Genomic DNA, 8,247 nt, shown 5'->3' with positions numbered 1-8,247 from the left:
ATTTTCTTACTGAGTGCTCCTAATTGTGCAGATAGTGCTGTATAAGTGTCAACATTATGCAAGCCTTGCTACTTCCTAATTTGAGTTCTTTCCAAATTCCATTGATAGTTGTTGGCTGCCATTTCCTCAATAAGTGCATGGGCAACCTCAGGAGTTTTATTATTTATGGATCCTCCGGCTGCAGCATCTAATATGGTCTTATTTGAGTCAGTAAGACCATTATAGAAAGTCTGCACTTGCAGCCAAATGGGGAGGCCATGGTGAGGAACTCTCCTTAACAGCTCCTTGTATCGTTCCCATGACTCATATAAAGATTCCCCCTCTTGCTGGAAAAAAGTAGTGATGTCATTCCTCATTTTAGCAGTTTTAGAAGGGGGAAAATATTTAGAGAGAAAACGGCTGGCCATTTCGTCCCACGTAGCTATTGATCCTGCCGGTAATGAATTCAACCATGCTTTGGCTTTATCCTTCAAAGAAAATGGGAATAACCTCAACCTAATGGCGTCATCACTTACCCCATTGTGTTTGAAGGTGTCACAAATTTCTAAAAAGTTAGAAATGTGTGCATTGGGATCTTCGTGGGCCAATCTACAGAATTGCAGGTTTGATCTCAAAGTTGTTAGCAGCAATATTGGGCCTGATAATGCTGGAGGCAGCTCCAGTGAGAGTGGGTTTGGCATAGTCCATCATAGTCCTCTGCTCAGCCATTTCTTGAGCTTCTTGAGCTTCTTGTGCTTCTTGTCTGACTTGCCTAGCAGCTCTTAAATGGACACGGAGAGTCCGTTCAATCTCCGGGTCGTAAAGGATCTCTTCCAGTTCAAGTCTGCTTGTCATAAACTGTTAAGGTCAAAGCAATAAAAAGGCCAATATTCACAAAAGAAAATAAATAACTAATCCTATCACACTGAAAATGTAAAGTGAATTATTGGAATACAAAAACCTACATCCTATCATGAATAAATGAAGCCGATTATACTAAAAGCAGATTTAAACCAATCATCTTATTCAAGGTTCCTTTATCTACATCCATCGATTGCAACATCTGAATTCAGACTCAATTTAGTTGAGTTCAGATCTACAAGTCTTTGGTATTGTTAGTCCAGAGAAATTATCAAATAATAATTCAGATCTGAGTTGTATATCTCATACACACTCATTGGTATACACTGCAATATACATCTACCAAATCTGTGATGCGTTAGGGCTGATATCAGAGTTAGGCTTGGTTTAAGGATTTTAAGCTCTACATTTGAAGCCCAAACCTGTATAGCTTATGCATATCAAACACTTGCTAAGACCTGAAAAATCAGATCTACAATGTTTGGTATTGTTAACTGCTGCAAGAGATCTAATCCAAACATCAATTCAGATCGGGTGCAAGAGATTTAAAAGATAACAAAACATCAAGTTCAAAGAAATTTCAGATCATGTACTCATACTGCCACAGATTCTCATGTAATTCAGATCTGATTTTACCATTCATGGCTTATATTTCATCAATGAGGCAAGTCTGATGCATCAAATGGTGCAGTTACTACCCGAATTCACATCAGAATAGAGTGGGTTCAGGTTTGAGTTCAGATGAACTCAAATCTGAACCCACATGCATTCAGATCTGCAACTAGCTGAGCTCAAATCTGAGGTTCAGATCTGAAGGCTTACATATCATTCTTTCAAATATTTTTCATTCCTTGCTACCCTTTGATCCCTGAAGCTAATCTGATATCTCACATTGTGAATGGGGTGCCAAATTCTCATAAGAATTGAGTAGGTTCAGGTCTGAGTTCAGATGAACTCAGATCTGAACCTAGCAGATTTGCAACCAACTGAACTCAGATCTGACCCCAAGTCTGAGTTCACATCAAATTTCTTTCATTCTTTGCTACATTTTCAGCCATGAGACAAGTCTGATGTATCAAAATATCAATCATAATTGAGTAGGTTCAGGTCTGAGTTCAGATGAACTCAGATCTGAACCTAGCAGAATGCAGACCTGCAATTAGCTGAACTCAGATCTGAATCTAGCAGATTTGAGTTTCAGATCTGAAATTCAGATTTGAGTTTCAGATCTGAAAGTCAGATTTGAAGTTCAGATCTGAAAGCTCTCATGCTATTCTTTTCCTCAAAATAAACACACTTTTTCTCAACCAAATCAGCTCAAAAAAAAAAAAAAATCATAGTACAAGTTATCTAACATTGCAAAGTCTGCCCTCTATCCTACTTTGTTCATAGTCCCAGTTCAGATCTGGGTGATTTCAGATCTGAATTTCTTTACCCAATGCTAACCAATTGTTTTATAGAGATAGCAGATTTGTTCTAGGGTGTATTGGGGTGAAGATAACCCCCAATTACCCTTTGAATTTATATCAGTTCAGGTCTGAGTTCAAGGGAACTCAGATCTGAACTGTTGCAAATCTGCTACAGCAGAACTCAGATCTGAACTCAGATCTGAGTTCTGATCCGAATCCTTGGTTTCCATTCTTTCGGTTATATGGTTCTCTCTCTCTCTCTCTTTTTTTTCACTATCTAAATATATATATATTTTTTTCTTTTTGTAATGAAAGAAAAGAATAATAAAGGGCTGATAACAGATTTTTTTTTATTTTTGCTGAGTATTGCAGTTCTGCTATAGCAGATCTATGTGCCGAATGCAACTCAGATCTGCAACACTCATGTTTTCAATTTTTTTTTTCTATTAGAAGACAATAACTTCAAGATAGAAAGGAAAACAGGTCTCCCTTTATTAAAATTAAACTAAAACAGGGAAGAGAAAGTAATCTACTAAAACACAATTACAGTAGTACAGCAGTTGCAGTCCAAGCTGAAATGAAAAACTTAGCAAATTAACCCAACTACGAATGCAATGCTGAATGAGATCAGATTAAGAATGCTCAATGTTTCCTAATATTGTTTCCCTAAATCCCCGGCAACGGCGCCAAAAACTTGATGTGTGGCTCATTGTGACACTATCAAATGCACTAGCCGTTCAAGTAATAAAGTAGTGAGTGAAGTATCGTTCCCACGAGGATTTAGGAAACAATTACCAATACTAAATTGAGCACTTCTTATCTGATCAACAAATAAATCAAAACTTTAATGAAAGCTAAAAAATCCTAAATTAAAATCTATCTAAATCATTGGCCCAATTGCCTTCAAATCAGGTTAGAAGAGTAAGCAGTAAATGTCAATCTCAGAATTCAGCAATCTATCAATTTGGATCATTCGAATAAATCATGATTGAGCCTTGGGTTGGTGAAACCCCAAGGTCATGAACAGCCTCTCTCAAGCGCATGTTCATCCTATGCATGAGTGACGGTTTTTCTATCTCTAGCAAGAATCTAATCCCCATGCATGCATTTCTTCAAACACTTCTAAGGCATCAATTCAAATCTGAATTGATCACCAACTGAATTGTGCAAGTTATCTCTAATCTTGCATCCAATTCAGTTCTTGAATAGTAGATCTGAATTCCTAGAGTCTCTCTCAAGCACTCTAGGAATTCCAAGCTGTAGATTAATTCGGCCAATCTGAAAATTGCAGATCTGAATTCTCTTTCAATCAATTCAGATCTTGCAATCTCAAATCTGAGAATTCAGATCTGAGTTTTGAAGGTTAGTTGGCCGAATTAATCTACAATAACACCCTTATTCAAGAAACTTCAAGTACAATTAGATTAGGGCCGAATTAAGGGGCGAATTCTGAGATGGATCAGCTGATAGGATTGGGCCCACACCCTATCCACTTAGAGAGTCCAAGATCTAAAGAAGATTTAGATCTAGAAACTTCCTAATTAAATTAAGAGATGGCTGATCTAATCTGCCGATAAGAGAAGGGTTATCCCTTATCACTTAAAGGGACTTCTAATCCAAATATGATTTGGGTTAGAAACTCCTAATGAGATTAGGAGCTGATTCCTTTCAGTCTATAAAAGAAAGAGGGGGCGAAAGCCTTTAGACATCACAAGCAAGCAATAGACAGTCTTGTCTTCAGAGATGAAATCACAGAAGAGAGAATTCTGCACCCTACAAATATTCTCTTGCCGCCTCCTTCCTGTAGCCGCTACCTACAGCAGTTCGATCTCCAGTTCTTGGGAGAAATCAAGATTGGATCTTGATTCCAATCTTTTGGAGAAAAGATTGGTGGGAGTTGTATTCACAAGCCGTCCAGATGATTCTTGAGAAGGATCAAGTTCTTTTGGAAGAACACTGCTGATTCTGCTCCACCCTGCACTGCGCCATCTTCCGTGGGAGCAGATTTTGGATCCTTCCTTGGGTGTGAACACCTCCATTGGGAGATACTACTTCTCTGTATCAGGTATTATCACTCCCTACTTCTTTTGGTTCAGATCTGGTTCAATTTATGGTTCAAGAATGATCATTGAAGATATGATTTTCTAAATGGGGAATTTGATTCCCAATTGAAGGGAGAGAAAAATTTTTGAAATTCGCCCCCTTATTCCACAATCTTTGGGCATCCATGTGATGGATTTCCTATCCCTTAAGTGGTATTAAAGCCATGGTTCAAATCTTGAACCATTCTGCTTCAGATTTGAACCTGCGCAAATAGGGAGAAGGCGTTCTACCTAATTTGCGTAGATATGTCTTTTGGGAAATTTGTTCCCAAAATTGATGGGCAAATAATGTGAAATTAATTTTATATAAATCTGATTATTATTTAGAATAGTTCTATATGATTTTCTTGTTTTATGGGCTGTTCGTACGAGAGGAGATCGAATTCTTGGTTTGCGTAGGGAGAACTGCAAGATTTGCAGTTTCTTGAATTTATTTATTACATTTGGTCTGTAAATAATTTTTTTTTAGACTCAATGTATAGGCATTCAATCTGATGTAATTATTATTAGAAATAGGATTTCTATTTAATTTTGTTTTGGATCAAAGATGGCGGCGCAGAAAGGGAGATTTCATAGAGAAGGAGATTTCGCAGATGGGACATTCACTATCTGCGATTTGCAGTTTGTGAAACTGCAATTTATGATCTAACCTCTGTTTTGCAGAATGGAGTGTGTGAACAGCCCTGGTTAACTGATTCTTGATTTTCTTTTATCAGTTATTTAATTTCAGATTATTTTCTTGAATTAAAGTTTTAATTAAAGATCAAACCCTAGACCCATTCGAACCAAGATTGGTTCAAAACTGTTTGGACCAAATCTAGGGTTTAATCAAGGCTGAAAGTCAGCCCTAATTTTCTCACTAATGGGCCTGAGGATTGATATTTAATTAAATGGTTAATTTGGCCCAACCTGTAAAGGCCCAGTTTTAAATACTTAAAACTGCTAAAAGCCCACTTCAAAGGATAAAGCTATATGGGTCGAACTGGGTAACCCTGATTCAGCCCATATACCTAGATAATATAAATGGTTAATATTATTGATTTTCAATGGGCTTCCAATGGGCCTCATAGATAATTGATTGATTGGATCAATTTATCCCTGCATGAGTTGTTTGGATGTGTGATGTGCTCCGTACATGGGCCATAAGTGCTTGGCCCATGCTCATTCGACAGTGGCTCTTGCGCAAACCATGGCTGAATCCACATCATTGCCATGGTGTCTCTTTTGGTCATTGGATGACCTCCCTCAGTGGTGGGCCCCACACCTAATCAAGAGGTTATTACATGCGGAACCCTAGCCGATTTAAGCCCCACTGAAATCTGGCTTTATGAAAGTCAATGGGAGCCACTTTGGTTTGACCTAAATCAAACTAGGGCGTAATTATTTGTTCCCTCCAGCTAATATGAGTGCAAGTGATTGGGAGATTCATATGATGAACTCTCTAAAGGCCTTCCATCATTAACATGAGGATGGGTCTTTCAGTAATGAGGAAACACACCAAAAAATGGGCTATCCATTTGCTGTTGGGCTTGTCTAAGTGTTTCATAAGATGATAGGGGCGTCATAGACCGATGTGGGAGGGCTTCACCAGAAAATGGAAACTCTCTCACGGTACCTTGGTGTTCACGAATATGATGGGTAAGCACTCACTAGACAGAAAGGTTTACCTAAAAATGGCTCTAAACCTTGTCTGACAAAGGCCAAAGGAAAAACTCATATGATGAGTGGATATGATCCTTCATAGAAAGGTGGTGGGGTTATGCAGCTGAAACAGTTGGCTCCATGCACCCTATGTGATTTCCCACATTTCCAAAGACAACTCATAGTCTCTGTCACTAAGAAATGAGGGAAATCTTAGAGATGAATAAATGGAAATGGATCGTAGATTAGAATCCATATCGATGAAATGAACATGAATCAAATTAGGTTGTGGACTGATGTTTGCTCTTTTATCAGAAAATGGCAAACGGATCTTTTGCAAAGCTTCTTGATGACAATAAGCTAAAGGGCCCTAACTATGCTGACCGGTACAGGAACCTTATGTTGGTCTTAACCTCTGAAAAGTTGGATAAGGTAGCCAATAATCCTACCCTGGATCGTCCGGGAGATAGGGCTTCTGAGGCCCGTAGACGAGAATACCAAGAATGGGAGGAAGAAAACTCCCTTGCCCGCTACTAAATCATTGCCTCTTTGGACAATCCAATTCAGAGTCAGTTCGGTCAGATCAAACTTGCCAATGACGTATTGGATAGTCTTAAGACAATGTACGAAGAGCAGAATCATTCTACTCGACAGAAGGTCTTGAAACAGTTCATGACCACGCAGATTTCCAAGAACCAAAAGTTCACGACCATTGTCTCCAGATGATGGGTTATATCAATGAACTGGAGGCTCTTGGATCCGGGCTGGATCTGGTAACACAGATCGATGCTATTCTCAACTCTCTGCCTCTGTCCTTTAATCCATTCATCATGAACTACAACATTAACAAGCTGAATGTTAGCTTGCAAGAGTTTAGCAATATGTAGCAAAGAGCTGAAGAATTGATTAAAAAGGATGAGCCCATTGCCATGCTTGTTGAAACTGGCAAATCGGGCTAGAAAAGGAAGGCAAAGAGAAAGCCCCAGAAGAAGGCTGCCAAACCCAAGAAAGGTAATTTCGAAACTTGTGTTATAGAAACCAATTTATTGGTAGCTTCTGCATCCTGGTTTATTGACTCCTGGGCTACAACTCATGCGTGTAACTCACTGTAGGGGTTCAAGATAAGCAGAAGGCTAAGTGAAGGAGAAGTTACACTCTACTTGGGGACTACTACAATTGTTGCAACCGCGGCAATAGGAACCGTGGAGTTAATTTTTAGAGAAGGAATAATTGTACACAAAGATTGTCTTTATGTACAAAATTTGAGGAGAAATTTGATTTCTGTTTCAAAACTATGTGCAGATGGTTATTCTGTCTTCTTTAGTAATACAATTACTATTAAAAGAAATAACAGATTCATCGCACATGGGGAACTGGAGAACGGTCTATATGTTCAACATCCTTCTTTAGAAACTAACATAACCAAAACTACGTCGGTTGAAATCCACAAGAAGAGAGCCCGTGATACAGTTAATTCCACGTGTCTGTGGCATTACCGACTTGGCCACATCATTGTTGACTGAATCACAAGGTTGGTAAAGGATGGTCCTTTGGATTTTCTAACTATAGAAGATCTTCCCACCTGTGAGCCTTGCCTACAAGGCAAGATGATGAAATGGCCATTTAACGGTAATCCTGAAAGATGTACAGGCACACTTGACCACATACTGATGTATGTTGTCCCCTGAGTATTAGGACACGAAATCGACACGTGTATTTTATCACCTTCACAGATGATTTCTCACGATATGGTTACGTGTACCTAATGAGACACAAGTCTGAATCCTTTGAAAAGTTCAAAGAGTTTAGACAAGAGGTCGAGAAACAGTTGGGGAGAGAAATTAAAGCCCTTCAATCTGATCGAGGTGGCGAGTATCTCTCTGACGAATTCAGGGACTACATAAAGGACAATGGGATAGTATCACAATTAGCTCCTCCTGCTACACCACAACTTAACGGTGTTTCAGAGAGGAGGAATAGGACCTTATTGGATATGGTCCGGTCACTTCTCATACACTTAGAGTTACCCACATCCTTTTGGGGTTATGCATTAGAGACTGCGATTTACATGCTGAATCGGGTTCTAACCAAATCAGTTCCAAACACTCCATATGAACTTTTGACCGGAAAGAAACCAAGTGTCAGACACTTGATGATTTGGGGTTGTCCAGCACACGTTAAAAGAACGAGTGCAGACAATTTGGAATCCAAGACCAGTCGTTGCCTATTTGTAGGCTACCCAAAAGACTCTGTAG

General features: G+C 39.0%; 1 non-coding gene across 1 annotated transcript; it reads left to right on the top strand.

Moving 5' to 3' along the window:
• The first annotated feature begins 252 nt into the window (after positions 1 to 252).
• Positions 253 to 359, top strand: LOC148846222 (small nucleolar RNA R71). Its single transcript, XR_016102641.1, has one exon. It is a non-coding gene; the product is annotated as a small nucleolar RNA R71 (small nucleolar RNA).
• The last annotated feature ends 7,888 nt before the right edge of the window (positions 360 to 8,247 follow it).

This window comes from Nelumbo lutea, chromosome 7 (assembly GCF_056320005.1).
Source record: "Nelumbo lutea isolate HS-2025 chromosome 7, American lotus-T2T, whole genome shotgun sequence".
Classification (NCBI taxonomy): Eukaryota; Viridiplantae; Streptophyta; class Magnoliopsida; order Proteales; family Nelumbonaceae; genus Nelumbo; species Nelumbo lutea.
This window is presented reverse-complemented; position numbering and strand designations above follow the sequence as displayed.